Consider the following 16468-nt stretch of genomic DNA (forward strand, 5'->3'; position numbering starts at 1 on the left):
AGAAAAAAATCCCATTTGATATAGCAAAAACAAAAATAAAATATGTGGGAATAAACCTAACCAAGGAGGTAAAAGACCTATATGCAGAAAATCACACAACACTGAAGAAAGAAATCAGGGAGGTAACAAACAAATGGAAACATATACTGTGTTCATGGATTGGAAGAATTAACATCATCAAAATGTCCATACTACCCAAAGCAATTTACAGATTCAATGCAATACCTATTAAAGTACCAATGGCATATTTCACAGACATAGAACAAACACTTCAAAAATTTATATGGAACCATAAAAGACCCCAAATAGCAGCTGCAATGTTAAGAAAGAAGAACAAAGTAGGAGGGATCACAATACCTGATATCAAACTGTATTACAAGGCCACTGTAATCAAAACAGCCTGGTACTGGCATCAAAACAGGCACATAGACCAATGGAACAGAATAGAGAACCCGGAAATAAACCCAACTCTCTACAGTCAATTAATAGTCGACAAAGGGGGCAGTAACATAAAATGGGGTAAAGATAGCCTCTTCAACAAATGGTGTTGGTAGAACTGGACAGCTACATGTAAAAAAATGAAACTCGAGCACCAACTTATATCATACACCAAAATAAATTCAAGGTGGATAAAAGACTTAAATATAAGCCATGACACCATTAAAGTCCTAGAGGAGAACACTGGCAGGAAAATCTCAGATATTTCACGCAGCAACATTTTTACTGATATATCCCCTAGAGCAAGGAATATAAAGGAAAGAATAAACAAATGGGATCTCATCAAAATAAAAAGCTTCTGCACGGCTAAAGAAAACAGCATTAAAATAAAAAGACAACTAACTGTATGGGAAAACATATTTGCCAATGATACCTCAGACAAAGGTTTAATCTCCAAAGTATACAAAGAACTCACATGACTTCACTCTAAGAAGACAACTAACACAATTAAAAAATGGGGAAAGGACTTGAACAGACACTTATACAAGGAGGACATACAGAGGATCCAGAGACACATGAAGAGATGCTCAATATCGCTTGCTGTTAGAGAGATGCAAATTAAAACCACAATGAGATAAAAATACTTTTAAGATTTTATTTATTTATTTTTAGAGAAAGGGGAAAGGAGGGAGAAAGAGAGGAAGAGAAACAGTGATATGTGAGAGAAATATAGATTGGTTGCTTCTTGAGTACTGGCCCCCAGCCCAGACATATGCCCTAACTAGGAATCAAACCGGCAACCTTTTGGTTCACAGACTGGCGCTCAATCCACTGAGCCACACTGGTCAGGGCAAAAATAATACTTTTTTAAAGTAAGTTTGACATCTTAATAGAAGAGAATTCAGTCGCCAACAATTTGCTTCAAATGTTTGCACTGCATTGGAAACTTTAGTATTTCTAGTTAGTTGTTGCCATTTAACTTTATTAACAAAAAAAATCACATGTACATGTACATATTAAAATTTTTTAATTTATTTCTTGTTCAAGTACAGTTTTCTGTCTTCTATTTCCAGCCCTGCCCCCACCCCTAGTGCTCATGTTAAAATTTTTAAAGCCAACATGGTATATTTATAGGTGGTTGTTTTGACTGGTGGGAAAAAAAAACGGTTTTCTTGAGACACTGCATTTTGCTCAGAATAACTAAGATTTATTAATAGCTTTCCTCCTACTATTAGTATAATTTTCTGAAATCTTTAAAATTTAATTTCTGACTCATTGCAAATAATGCAAAATAAATCTTATATGTGGCCTTTGAGATAAAAAAAACATCATCTTTCAATTCTATCATTGTGGAATATGAACTTCTTGATTTTAAAAACAGGAGAGTGTTATTAAAGTCTAGGAAATAAATCAAATTTTAGTGCTAAATTATAAAATGAAGTTATCTATGGGCCCCCTTGTTATTATCCTATACTCTCCCTTTTTCAGTATCTTCTCCCTCCTTCAGGAACCTGAGCTTCTACCTTGTCTTAATACTCAAGTCCCTGAGGACTCAAGGTCAGGTGCCACTCAAGACAAGTGCGCCCACCAAATTTCATTTTTATCGTCCAAGTGCACTGCAGAGAAATGACAAAGCTTGTCAAAAGTTAATAAAATAGAAATTGTGGGATTTCAGGAATTCATAAATAAATGGTTTGCATTTTAGTTGTTTGCAGAAGATTACTTACCTAACAAGTAACGTTAGCCATGTTACGGCAGAGAAAGTAGGAAATACTACTTTTCCTACTTGAGAGAATGTCAAGATGAAAATTGGAAAGGGCAAAAGAGTTCCCAAAATAGCCTGGAATTTTTATTTCTTTCATTGTGCCCATGGAAGTTGAGACAGACTTGCATGTAGACCCACAGGATGGCCATCTGTTTGTCAGAATTTAGTTAATAGAAATGGCTGCCGACCTTTGTTTCTACATTCCAGTCAGGTGTGCACAATTTATCACTCCCAGTGAAGGAGATACGAAATCAGTTCTAGCACTGTCTCCTTGATCCATACGTGACTCTGCTCCTTCAGTGAGACATTCCAGCCAGCGATCTTGCCTTGACTTTAGTTTCTCCTATACTTGACTCACTGCAGCATTTTCTGTTTCTTTGCTGTCTGCTTACCTTGGTAAAGCCCATAAATTTTAATCTTGAACATATTCTAAACCTGTCTGGCTCCATATTCAAAAAGGAATCTCCACGTTGGTTTCTGTTATTTTTAAGCCAATCTCTTGAAAAGCTGTAAAAACTTTAGAAGTACTTTGGGTCTTTACGATCTTGTTGAGCTGCTGAGGTCTTCGATGTTCTACCACCTTAAGATTCTTTGTTGTTCATAGTGGACAAAGTGAGTGGGAACATGCATTCCAGTTTTAACAATCTGACATGCATGTGATATAATGGAGACAATTTGCTATCATCGTACCAAGAGGCCTGACTCATATATGAAGTGAAGATAACAAACTTGAAGAAGGGTCTGCAATGATTATATATGTAAGGTAGCACAAAGATAAACACATGACTTTCCCTAAAAAGTTTTGGTTTCTTTTGAGTAACTGGGGTCATTCAAGTATGTGTATGTGTGTGTGTGTGTGTGTGTGTATGTGGTTCACTAAAGGGAACAAAATAAAATTGTAAGATTTTTTAAAAGATGAGCCACAAATAACAGTTAATCTTTATTCGATTGAACCAAGGATTTTCTGTCTTTTTTTCCTCATAATTGCTTTTAAAAAAAAAAAAACGAAAACAAAGAAAGAAACTACAACAACAAGCAACAAAAAACACTACCAAAAAGTCATCTGGCCCTAATGACTCTGACTATAATAGAAATCAACATGTCACAGTGGTTCAGAACCCAAGTTTTAGACATTGAAAATCATGTTGGAATCGTAACTCACTATGTGACCACAGGAGGTTACCTAATCTCTCTAAGCCTCAGTTTCCTCATCTACATAATGGGGGAATTGTAGTACACAACTCCTGTGATTTTTGTAAAGGTTAAAGCAATAATGGATGTAGAGTACTCATTTAAATGCCTAGGTTGTATCTTAACATGGCTGCTATTATTGATTTATAACAACATACAAGTTTGGGTTCTGGCATTTTAGCACAAATAGCATTCCAGACTGATACTTGTGCCAGGATATTTCAGTCAGAGAGAGTCCAATGTTTCTTATTCAATTGGTCAGCAATGTAAATAACATGGCAGACATGGGTAACTTGTTTACTGAAAAGGGAATTTTTCTTAATGAATATTTTCTTTCGTGATTCAATACCCCATGTATCTGGTCTACTGTGATACTATGGTAAAAAAATAGATTTTAAACATCATCATTTTCTGTGTAATCTTCCTTTACTTTCCTCATCTTTCACATGTGATGTATAACAACATCTATTTTTTAAAAAAAAACTTTTTGTCCATCTAGGTAAGCATAGTAAAGATTTTCAAGGAAATATTGGGGAAGGTTTGGCATAATCTCATAGTAACTCAATAAAACTAAGTGTTTATATTTCTTACATTTTATTATAAGCTGCATTACTGAAACACAGTGCATGGCATTTCTTAACAGACCTTTATTAAAATATAAAATCAATCACATATTTCTGAGGTTGAATGAATAGGGTTATTTAATTGTCCCACATATGAGTCAAATAGTGTATTTTAGGAATTTTCCTACTATTTCATCTACTAATGCCAATTCTATAAAATTCTAAATATGTCAGCTAATATTCTAGTTGTTGTGATACCAAAATCATTTATTATTCCTCACAGCTGTTGATTCTGTATAGCAATTTATAATCATTTCATAGCTAACACTCAAGCTCTCAAAAGACAACTTGATGAGTAGCATATTATACTAGATTAAAAAAGAAAAAATAGACTTCCAAAAAGTAGCACATTAACACTGGAGTACAAATAAAATACTGTTTGACTGCTGTTGACCTGAAGTAGCAAGTCATATGATTGTTTGATCTGTGTGTTCATATGCCACATTTTGTGTTTGTGTGTGTAACACCAAATATTATTTGACTTTTGGTAGGAGGGATTTGAATGTTTTTAACTTAATACTTCCTTATCATAACACTAATCTCTGACCTCTTACTGAACAGACAGCAAGTCTAGATTCTGATATAATAATTATTAAAAAAATCAACTGAGTATTTACTATATCCTAGGCACTATGTTAAACACTTTAAAATGTTAGTTGGATGAGTTCTACATGGATTATCTACCAGTGCCTTAATTATAAAGATAAGGAAATTAAGATAAGATAATGCCCCAAAGGAGACAGTGATGATAGGGTTGAGATCTAACCCTAGTCATTCCAACTTCAATGTTCATGTTTTTAACTACAAATAATTTACAACTAATTTACTAGTAGGACCTTAAGTGTTTCTTTCAAAATTTTTAAGGGCACCAACTAGGCTTTATTACCAAATACTCTCCTAATTCAATAAGTAAGTAAACAAGAGATCCTATGTTCTCAGTGCAAGATAAAAGATAAAAAAGATATTCCAATTACTGTTTTTATATATAGCTTTATGGTTTTGAAACCTTACATAATTATTGTGATAACCCCATAAAATAATATTTATTATTACTATAACTCTATTACTATGAATTGTGCAATTCACTTAGGACATAAGCCTTTTGGAAAAAAATAAACTAAAAGTTTGTACTATCAATGCACTTAATAGACTAATAATCCCACTAAATCTGAACAAAATGACATTTATCAGGAGTTGTGCCATAAAATGGTTTTGTACCTTAGAAGTCAAACTCTCCTTTATTAAGTTTTAAGTTTCCCTGTATTTATATGAAATGAGCTAAAAAAAATCACAGCACTCTTGGTAGATGGATCATTGTTGGGAACTGCCCTGCCTGGTTTCAGGAGCTGTAACACCCCCACGGCTAAGGCTGAGTGAGTGACCTTCAGACCATAAGCCACTAAGAAGACAAAGCTTATCTCCCTGCAGGGGCACTACCTCGGCCCCTTTCACTTCATCCATAACTGGCCCCCAATGCTTGGTCCATTGGCCAATGATGGGTAAGATTCCCGAAGTGGGGAACAACCTAAGACAGGCACGATCATGTGGAGGCCCCAAGGAAGGACTTGGGGGGCTATAGCAAAAGAGGGTGACAAAACCCCATCCCTCTGCTATGACACAGCCAGAGTCCTCATTCTGTTTCCTAATCTTTTGGCTGCCTGACTTAAGCCTGAAACAATGCTGATGGTGGGTACCACCCTGTGCTGGAAAGGGGTGGGTTCCCTAGGGCAATCAGGCTTAAGAAAGAATATGTAAAATCCTGTGAAACCTGCTTTGTTTAGAATGCTCTCAATTAAATAAGGGTCCAAGCAAGAAGTAGTTTGTTCCTCAAAGTTTATAGCTCTTTAGCTATCTGACCCTAACTCAAAATAGGCCCTCAGAGTTCTTTGTTATCTATTGTTTGGTTCTTATTGCCTGAGAACAATTAATGAGCTTTACCTGCATTCCTGTGCAAAAATGAACCTAATAAAAGCCCAATGAGGAAAAGGCTCTTGGCCCTTCTCCTTTCAGAGATTGGCCACCTTTCCTCCCCAAGATCATGTCTTGGTAGACTTACTCTCATCCATGGCGGCCAGAGGGGCCCTGTGGGCACAGCCCTCCCATAGATCATTGTTTTCATTTTTCCACAGATTCTGTAATTTTACTCAGTGAAAGTCTAACTTCCCTGAAGAACCAGAAGACAGCAAAATGACAGGTGTTTTAGACAGTTTTCAGAGCTCACACCAAGCACATAACTGGCAGGAGTTAGAATGGTTATAGTGTCCATTTGACCTTGAATTTCTAGGCTCTCCACAACAAAGTCTTAACTGATCTGAGACTAAGCTAACACCCAAAGAAGTTAAATATTTATAACACAGGAAGAAGTGTCTAATGTTCAGAAGACTGTGACCACAGACTTTTAAACCTTGGATTATATAGCCAGTGATGATGTCTTGTAAGTATTGAGCAACATAAAGCATATATAAGACACTAGTGAATATATGGGATTGGGAATAGGGGATAAGATGAATCATGGAATTTTTATGTTATCTGGCAGAATTAGTTTTATATTATGAGATGTGCTAATATCTGAAATGGTTCGTAGGGAAGAAACCCTCAAAACTCTTGAGAGAGCCCAGGTGTAGTTATTCAAATGACACCCTCACTATAGATCTACTTAATTGGTTCTCACCTGTTTCCAAATCTCTTTCTATTCACATATAAACAAAAACATTGTGATGTGGCTAACATTACTGATACACAGAAAAGCAGATGAGGAATGGGTTAGTTTTATTTAATAAAGAACTTCGGGAATTGTGTAGAATAAGTTGCTAAGTTCATCACTTGCATCATTTATTTGTTCAGTACTGACTTTTTATTCACCAAGAGCTCAGTTAAAGCTGAATAACAAAAGTAGCTTGCAATGTTCTTATTTTCATGTATCATATGTTATTGCTTTCTCATAGCAAATGACTTTCTCTAGAGATGACTCTATTGCTATTTTTTAACAGCATAATTATATTAAACATATTAAAGCTGCCATCTGGAGAATTTGAAATTTGTCAACTAGGTAAAATTGCAGATGTGTTTTTTTCTGAAAAGCTGATAAAGAGTCCAAAAACATGCCACATATATCATTATCGGAGAAGCAATATCTAGGTTGCTTTCAGTTTTGGTCTTAATAAATGCTCATGCACCTTTGTATGAATTTTTATTTTGTGAATTCAAAACAAAGTAAAATGCCACTCCCATACTCCTGTCCTCTCCCACTTGAGGCAATGAGTAAATAATATAATTACCACCATCAGTGTTTCTCTGTTTAGCAAATGCTATATATTTAACAGGACTGGAGTGGGAAGCATGGATAGTGCCGAAGGGAACAGAAGTGGCTGGTGTGTCATAGTGTCCTGAACCCTGGTATTGTCCCAACTTCTTTCCCTCCCATCTGTTCCTCCTGTGCTTATACAGAGGCCCAGCAGTTTTAGGGCACTGTTGTCTGTGTCTAAAGCAAGGCAGCCATGTAGAAGATGTCAATCAAAGCTCTCAAACTCTAGGCTCCGTCTCTTTCATAAAATTCAATTTCATAAGGATGGAAGATGGAATGACAGCCTCACTTACTCTGACTGCTAAAGGCCAATCACGAGTTGAAATGAAAGCCCAAATGTTATCAAGATCACCACCATGTACTGGCAGTCCCTGTGGCAGTGGGTTAGATCAGAAATTGCAACAAGGAATACAGGAAAATGCCATTTTAGATATCTATGGAAATATTTTAGAATTTGTTGTGAGGTGTACTATTTTTGGCATTGTAAATACCATGTCTGCTGTGCCCTTTAAAGTAACCATATGATCAAATTTAACACAGATATGGAGATTCTGTTTAGAAAAGAGGCAGTCATAATACTCATTTTCCTGTTGACAAAAGGTGTCTGTGCCTCTCCAGGGATGAATGTAATAAAAGATGATGTTCTCTATCAGCTTCAGGTGTTCTACCATAGGCTCCATTAATGTAGCACAGATAACTGGAACAGGCTCCAAATAATAAATTCTGTCAAGCTATGAAATGTATTTCATACCTTATGCTTGAGAAGTCAAAGCATTACAAGTACTCCCAGATCATACACATGGTTTCTGTCTGCATGCACACACATCTTATAAACACCATTACTGTGTATAGCACTCCTCCAAGCATATTACAGATAGGAGCTTATTTAACGAGATAGGAAGTGCTATTTCCATTGTAAAGATGAAAAAACCAAGGCAGAGAAGTTAATCGCTCCAGGTTATATGGCTGTTAATTGGTAAAGATAATTTGTCTCAAGTCCTAGGTTTGAACCACAATCACATCACTCCCCAGGTGATATGAAAAACATATGTGCATATATAATATATACACATATATGTATATGTATACACATAATATATACATTCTATATGTATGCCTATATTATATGTATGTTGTTATAGTAACAAATGTGTATATGCATATTTTGTTATACTTTGTTTCAATAATGATTTTTTCTTTTTAGTTCCATGAACTCATCATACCCTTTCTTTTCAGTGGGTCCAACAATAACTCGATGAAACCACACAGAACATCAACTGAAAATGTTTTTTAAAGGAACACAGTTTTTTCTGTGTATAGCTCTTAGCACGGCACCATATCACAGCCACAGTTTGTCTTGCATCTTCTAATAATATGCAGGTAAATTTCCCTGGAAATAGGACATTTCTTAGATGATATCTCAGAAGTGATGCTGTCATATGGGAGAGATCAGGATGCTAACCATCTGTAAGGGTCCGATTTACTTATGAGGTGTTCGGAGCACTGAACTACTGTGTCCTGTCCCTTCAAATATGAAGTTTATACAGCGCTTGGCGAACACACAAACTCATACCTTGTTATGTCAGCTGTACTCATACCATACATCACTACAGGATTTGTTACAGATACAATTAACTTATGAGTGTAAAAATACAGTTTAAAAAATGTAGTTTAACATGCTGGAAAAACTACATAAAAGCATAAAAATAAGTTTCTAGAGAATAGTTGGAAAAATGATGATAAAAATCTCAAAACTATCTTTTTCCCAAATGATTTTCCAAGTCTGTAAGCTCTATTCCACTGTAAAATAAATAAATACATAAAAATCCATAGATAATAAATTATGAATTTTTATGTAAAAAATAAAATGTCAAATTTCAGCCAGTGATCCTCACACAAAGAAGAGTCTTAAGCACTACATCAACAGAAGGGACTTTTATAATTTGAGTTAAAATAAAATGTGTCAGGTATATATGTATGACTTTCATAATTCACTACCTTAAAAAAAGGTTTTGGATTAACTGATCCAATGTCAAAAGAGAGGGTTGTATTGTGTCATTATCTTGATACACAGCATATTTTTGTAACTGTGTGTACAAAATGTGTAACCTATCCACTATACTAGGCCACAGTCTAAGATATTCAAATAGTTCCATACATTCTAATTCATGATATTGTTTTGCAAAGATAAAGATCTCATACTTTGGAGCAAACAGAATCCAGAACAGTGGTAACAACATGATTAACTTCCTTCATGAGAGTGTTTTTAACTTTTTGAAAGTTACCAATTATTTTTCTTCAGTCCATAGATAAATATTTAATCAGGACTTTAATTTCATTTGCTCTGTGATTGACAATCTCAGTGGAAATAATTATCAGGTCTAGAGCTATATTGTTCTTCAAAGTCCTGACAATAATTCTGACCTTTTCTAAATAGAGCATCAAAACTCATTTGTTGGCAAGGCTTCCTAAAACTTAACATATTTCACTACAGTTGAGAGTTTCAAATAATGCTGAAAAGTCCATGCTATCTTTAAGAATTCCTTTATCATTAGGATGAAGTTTCTTAATTCTTCAAGTAGGCTAACCACAGAAAAGAAAGAAAAGCTTGAGAAAAGAGTGACTGAGTCACCTTTCCCTTGTATCTTAAAGATATAGTAATTAGGACCAAGAATTGTGTCTATGTGTGTACACATATGTGTACAACCATATTTACATATATGCACATCCTCTATCAGATTTTATTAGTTGGTATCTCATCTAATTGCTCAAATGTGCAAGGTAGGTATTATAGTCTCCATTTGATGGAAGAGTAACTGGTTAATCTGAGGATTGAATAACTTGCTTAAGGACAGTAAGTAGCACAGGTAGGTTTTGAAGCTACATCTGAAGACTGAAGCCCATTCCCTCTCCCTATGACACATTCCCTCACTATGCTAAACAATGTCTAAGTAACTTGGGTCTGTATAAACATCTTCGATACCTGTAAGATGCCATCTGTCTCTGTTTCAAACAAGTTACATGTGCTGGGGAGAGGTTAAAAGAAGTCAAATATCATTGGCCAAAAATTTAAGTATACTTGTTGTATGCTATAAAGCCTTGGAAAAGAGCCAAATGTAATACAGTCTGGAGAATACCAGGGTAAATGAAAGCAAAGCGTGTGTGTGCACATTGTAGAGAGATATGGATACAGGTATAGAATCAGACATACGCATCTTGGACATGAATGCAGTGAGAAGCCAGCCATGTATGTAGTTTTACCTAATAGATCACTCAAAATGTTAGAGAAAACTTATAAGGAATCATTTGCCAGTGAAATCTTCAAACTGTTTTTATATAAAGTGGCATTGTGAGTATTGTGTTGTGGGTCACAGATTCTCAAAAGATATTGCATTAAATTATGCAGAATGTATTTTGTGTCACATATGAACAGTCAACAAAATACAAATTGCAGTAAAAATGTTTATAAAATCTCAACATAGTGGTGCTTCCTGCTTTGCCTTTTTAATCTCAGGGTTTGAGGTTGCCGTTGTTTGTTTTTCTCTGTCTCTTTATTTCTCTCTGACTGGCTTTATGTACTTCACTGACAATCACATCTCACATTTCGCTCTGAAGGAAACAATGTCCGTCTCAGGCCCCTGTCCCCGGGCTCCTGTTGAGCTCGGCCGAGTCGGCCATTAGTCAGGCAGCTCGTCCAGGCTTGACATCACCAAGTGCTGCACTCGAGCTCCTGCCACTTTCCCACTGCCCGTTGCTCTGAGAGGGCTGAGCGCCTTACTGACCAAGCCAAGTCTAACCCCTCCTATGTAATTATAGTCCTACAAATGCGTAGAGAGGCAAGCAGCATCACGGTAGGAATTAGAAATCAGCCTTGCCAGTAAAGCACAGTCTACTAATTACTTGCACTGGTAGTTTTTCTGGAAGAAAATAATCATGGGTCTTTTGATAAAAACCAAATAAAATGGTCTCAACACCCATATGTTATCTTGTTTCAAAATAAGTTTGCAATTTCAGGTTGTGTCAATGTATCCATTCTCAAAGTTCAAAGTAGGAATTATACTTTAAAATTGGGTAATTTTACAATAAATTATATGTGCCACAACTCATTTAAATTGATTTTGTATATAATAGTATTGAAAATAAACCATAAGAAATCAACATATTTATATTTTAATACATTTAGAACTATAATAATGTATAAATTATAAAATTATCCAACCTTTTTTGTATTTTTGGAAATAAACATAATTCGAATTATTTATTAAAAATTCACAAATCTGAACCTATAACAGACATAATTTGAAGTTTAACTAACAATGAAACTTAAATAGTATATTTTAAAATTAATTTTAGCATATTTGATTGAAGGTACTAGAAAGGAACCAAACACCATAGGTTTCTATAAATTATGGAAATATATGTTTGTATATTTCTATTGTCTACATTTCAATATTTATGTCTATGTTTATATCTGCCTATGTATATAATATGCATGCAATTTATGTGCACTAATATTTTGGATGTGGGCCTGTCTTTATAAAATTGTGACCTTTATCAACAGACAGATAAAAAGCAGTGACTTTTATCGACACACAGATCATGTATATTATAAAGTGTACATTATGACCTGATTTGTTTCTAGACTCCAAATATATTAAGGGTTGAAATACTGTTTTATTACCAATTTAAATAGCTGGAACACAAAACTCCAAACATTATTTACATTGAATATTGATCAACACTATAGAAGATATACATTTTTTAAAGATTTTATTTATTTATCTTTAGAGGGGAAGGGGGGATAGAGGGAGAGAAATATCAATGTATGGTTGCCTCTTCGGCATCCCCTGCTGGGAACTGGCCTGCAACCCAGGCATGTACCTTCACTGGGAATTGAACCACGGTTGTTTGGTTCACAGGCCCAAGCTCAATTCACTGAGCTACACCAGCCAGGGAGAAGATATACATTTTAAATACCAACTGAAAATTGAACTATACTTTGATGCTGAATCTATAAGAATTTACTAAATGGTAACTATGTGAGACAATGGATATGCTAATTAGCTTGACAGTGGTAAGCATTGCACAGGGCATACTTGTATAAAATATCACATTGTTCACTTTAAAGATATACATTTTTTTTCAATCATTATCTCAATATATCTGGAATAACATTGAAAATAAAAAGAATTTGCCAATACTCAATAGGTACAAAAATAAGGAGTCATTCCAAATGACTATTGACATTTGTTCTTACTGGAGGTTCAGTCTTATTCTAAAGTTACCGAGTTATGTTAGTCTTCACATTTTACAGTTGTGGAGAGCAGGACCAATAAAATAGCATTAGTCTGGTCAAGATTGGGTAAGTATTAAGTCTGTTCAAAAAGTATCCAACCATGTAATGTGAAAAATAGAGCTATTTATTGAAGAAGATACAAATATAAGAAACATTGTGCATAGGATAATGACACCTCAGTCTCCTTCAAAGTAAGAACCTTGGGATCTCACACAGTTCTCCCAATTGCCATCAGCTGTCCCATTTTATTTTCCTGAATTTCATTGACAGTCTGAAATCTCTTCCCCTTCAAGAGTGATTTTAGTTTTGGCAAAAGCCAGAAGTTGCAAGGTACAAAATGTGGCCTGTAGTATGGGACTGAGACACCTGGGTGACTTGACGTTTCATCAGAAAAACCTGCTGGAGATGTGGTGCATACATGGGCACATTGTCATGATGAAGCTGCCAATCACTAGTTGCCCATAGCTGGAGCTTTCTGATTCAGCAGAATAGTTTCTGTGGAGGAATGCTTAAGCTTAATAGCAAAATCTGGCGCAACTCTGTTGCTCTATTTGCTGTCATTTTGAATGTAATGGCCGCACAGTAGTACGCATGCTCACTTAACAGCAACTATTGCCCCCACTAACTGGTACAGTGAAATGTGTATGTGTATGTTCACACATACACATTTCAGTCCATTCTGCTTGGCTACCTGGTTACATAGATGTCATGAAAATTGTCCTTGTTATATTAATAAAGGCTGGTCTCTTTCTGGACAGACCTCATATATAAAACAAAATGAGTCACTCCTATCAACCAAGATGGCTGCCAGTTAGCTGAGATACTTTGGTTGAAGAAGGATACAACCTAATTCACTCTAGACACATCTGGCAAGGAGACACACCTAACATATTTGCACATGTGACCAGAACAGCCGTGTCTGCAGAGTGGGACTACCCATTGACAGGCTCCTAGAGAAATTCCCCAGTTTCCATCAGGGGTGCCAAGCCACTTATCAAGAGACCCAGAAGGGTGGAGTGCACCTCTCTCAAAGCTATAACTGAGGCAGGCTCCAGACCACTGCTGAGAGCTGAGCTCCACACACCAGTGTGCTTGTCCATGCCACACTGATCTCCCTTGGCATCGGCCACTGGAGGCTCTGCCCTAGTGGACTGAGGACTTGTTCTACCCTGCTGCCCAGTTGATTCTGAAAATCCTTCCTTGTAAGATACTGATGACACCCTTGCCTACTGTGCAGTGTCCCAGACCTGCAGACTGAGACTCTAGGACTTGGGTTCATTATTCCCCATTGATTGCTGTGTGTGTTATATTTCTCTAGGATTGTTAGAGTATGAGTAGGATATTAAAGTTTGTTAAGGTTCTACTTTGAGTGAACTCACATTCAATAAAAGCTGAGTGAATAGCATAAGTACCTTGTGTGACTCTTGTCTATTCCTTGGTGCTGGGTAGCTAGCTCAGTAGGCAGCTAGCCAAGCAGTTGCCCTGCTGACTTACAGGAAAGTCTCTATCACAAACATACTCTTGCGACAACAATGTAATTGAGATTTAGTGACCAAGGTGGTGTTATATCTATTTTATAGAGCAATTTCATCAGGAGTAACTGGTTGGTTGGAGTAACTAAGTCTAATTTTTTTCTATATTAATTAGAAGAGTAACTTATGATTGCCCTTGCAAATCAAACTAAAATTTGGAACTGTGTAAGAAAAAGTTAATAATCTCTAATCAATATTAAAAGTTTGATGCTTATTTTCCCACCATGCTTACTGTTCTACACACTGGCAGGTAATGTTTTAGAGCCTGTATGGTTTAAGAGATCTTCCGGATTGGACGCTGAGAGAGGCTAGTATGGGCGATACAGAAGTGGTTGCTGAGATGAGGGGTCTGCATACTAGAAGCGATGAAATTTATCATATGAAAGAAGAGTTTCAACAATTTGCTATTAACTAAAATTTGAATGTGCACTTTTAATATAATTCTCCAGTTCTGAATAGCTTCTCGGTCTGCTTCCCCTGCTATAAACATAAATTGATATTCAGAAAATTAATAGAAATTTTTACCCTGTGAAAATGTTCTGCCCATATGAGCTGAGGAAATGCAATGTATTGAACTCCGAACTTCAAAGGCTAAAAGAAATGCTAAGAAGTAGTTAGGTCCTATCCATAGGGTAATGTATTTCCTTTGCCCTCTATGAGCAGACAGAGTTTTACCAGGTCCTTTTTAACATACCTGAAAAATGCATCTAATAGTTGCTTAAAATTTGCCATTTCTCTTTGCATGCACATTGGAAATGATAAACCTCACCCAGCATGAACCACTTGGGAAAGCATAGATGCTTCTCCAATTTGAATTTGTTATTGGCCACGTGATATTGTGCACCTCTGAGAAGTAGGACAAAGAGCTGCATGTCTTAAAGAACCACGGGACACATAGAACATCTGTTAAGCTGGCAGATGGTGTTGTCACCTGTTCTTACAAACAGATGAAAAAACAGACAGGCATTGCAGGATAGATGATATGATTTATAAACCAGTTGTAATGTTGACCTTATCTGTGCTGTTAGTTTGACAGAAGGCTAGGAATTAACTACGTGATGAATTTTATTTTCTTCCTGACATGGAACACAACTTTGTAAAATATATAAACATGGCCGTATTGTGAAACTAAGCGTCCACAGAGTGCCTCTTCAGTTGACAGGTGAAATATAGGTATGGGGTCAGGGAGATGAGGGTTGCCACTGCAGAGCGAGGCCAGGGGACAATGCTATTATTTACAGCCTCTACTTTTCAGCTTTATAGTGCCAGATGTCATATTCTGGATATGCCATTTCGTTGCTTAAGTTCTTCCCCAATCTGAATTCACAGGAAAACCAAAGAATATGGGAGCGTCATAATTATATGATCTTAATACCTCTAGCAAGTTCAAAATCCACTAACAGATAGTAAGCTCTTACTCTGCCCATTGTCTCATGATCAGTTGTATGTATATTATATAAGCAAATATATGAACTGCAGTGATTAATCATCATAGTTATTTAAAGCTTAGAAGCTTTTGTACTCATATCTGTAAAATGGCTATAAATATTGCATCTCTCTCATAGTTTTTATGCTGTTTGAATGAGATATTAAGGATAAGCACTTATTACATGATTACTATGATCACAAATTTTATATGCATAGCTTAATTTAATACCTATAACATCCCTATATGTAGGTTTCATTATTACGTCCATTTTACAGATGAGGAAACAGAAGCACTGAGTACTTAATTAAGCTAGATCAGACCATGGAGACCAGAAGGCAAACACGGTCAGTCTGGATTGAGAGTTCACATTTCCAGCCGAAACATTGCATGGTGTGGTATCCTACCAAAGTTTGTTATCAACTTAACTGGTCTCTCAGTCTTTGGTCTTTTTGTTTTGTAATGCATCCTCCTTACGCTACCAAAATTACCTTTAAAAAATATAATTCTAACCCATTATTTCTTTATAACTTTCAGTGCATTTTCACTGAATGCATACATTCAAATTCATTCTCATACCTGAAAATACCCTCATTACACTCACCCCACAAGTTCTCAAATAAGCCTAAACTTGACCTTAAAATTGACAGCATACTTTCTCTCACGCTTCCATACCTTTCTATACCCAGTGCACACTTCCTGGAATGAACTTCCTACTCTTTATCAGACAAACAACATTCACTTTTCAAGATCCCTATCAAACTTCTCTCATGAATCCTGTGAGTTTCCAGAGTGAGTGGAGCAGCCTCTTCTGGGCCGCCTACCTCTCATATTAACTTGTTACAGTCACAACCAATTGTGTCCCAGTTATGAGTTATCAGGTCTCTCTCCCT

This window comes from Sturnira hondurensis, unplaced genomic scaffold, assembly GCF_014824575.4.
Source record: "Sturnira hondurensis isolate 20B ecotype Veracruz unplaced genomic scaffold, ASM1482457v3 Scaffold0004474, whole genome shotgun sequence".
In the NCBI taxonomy this organism is placed as follows: domain Eukaryota; kingdom Metazoa; phylum Chordata; class Mammalia; order Chiroptera; family Phyllostomidae; genus Sturnira; species Sturnira hondurensis.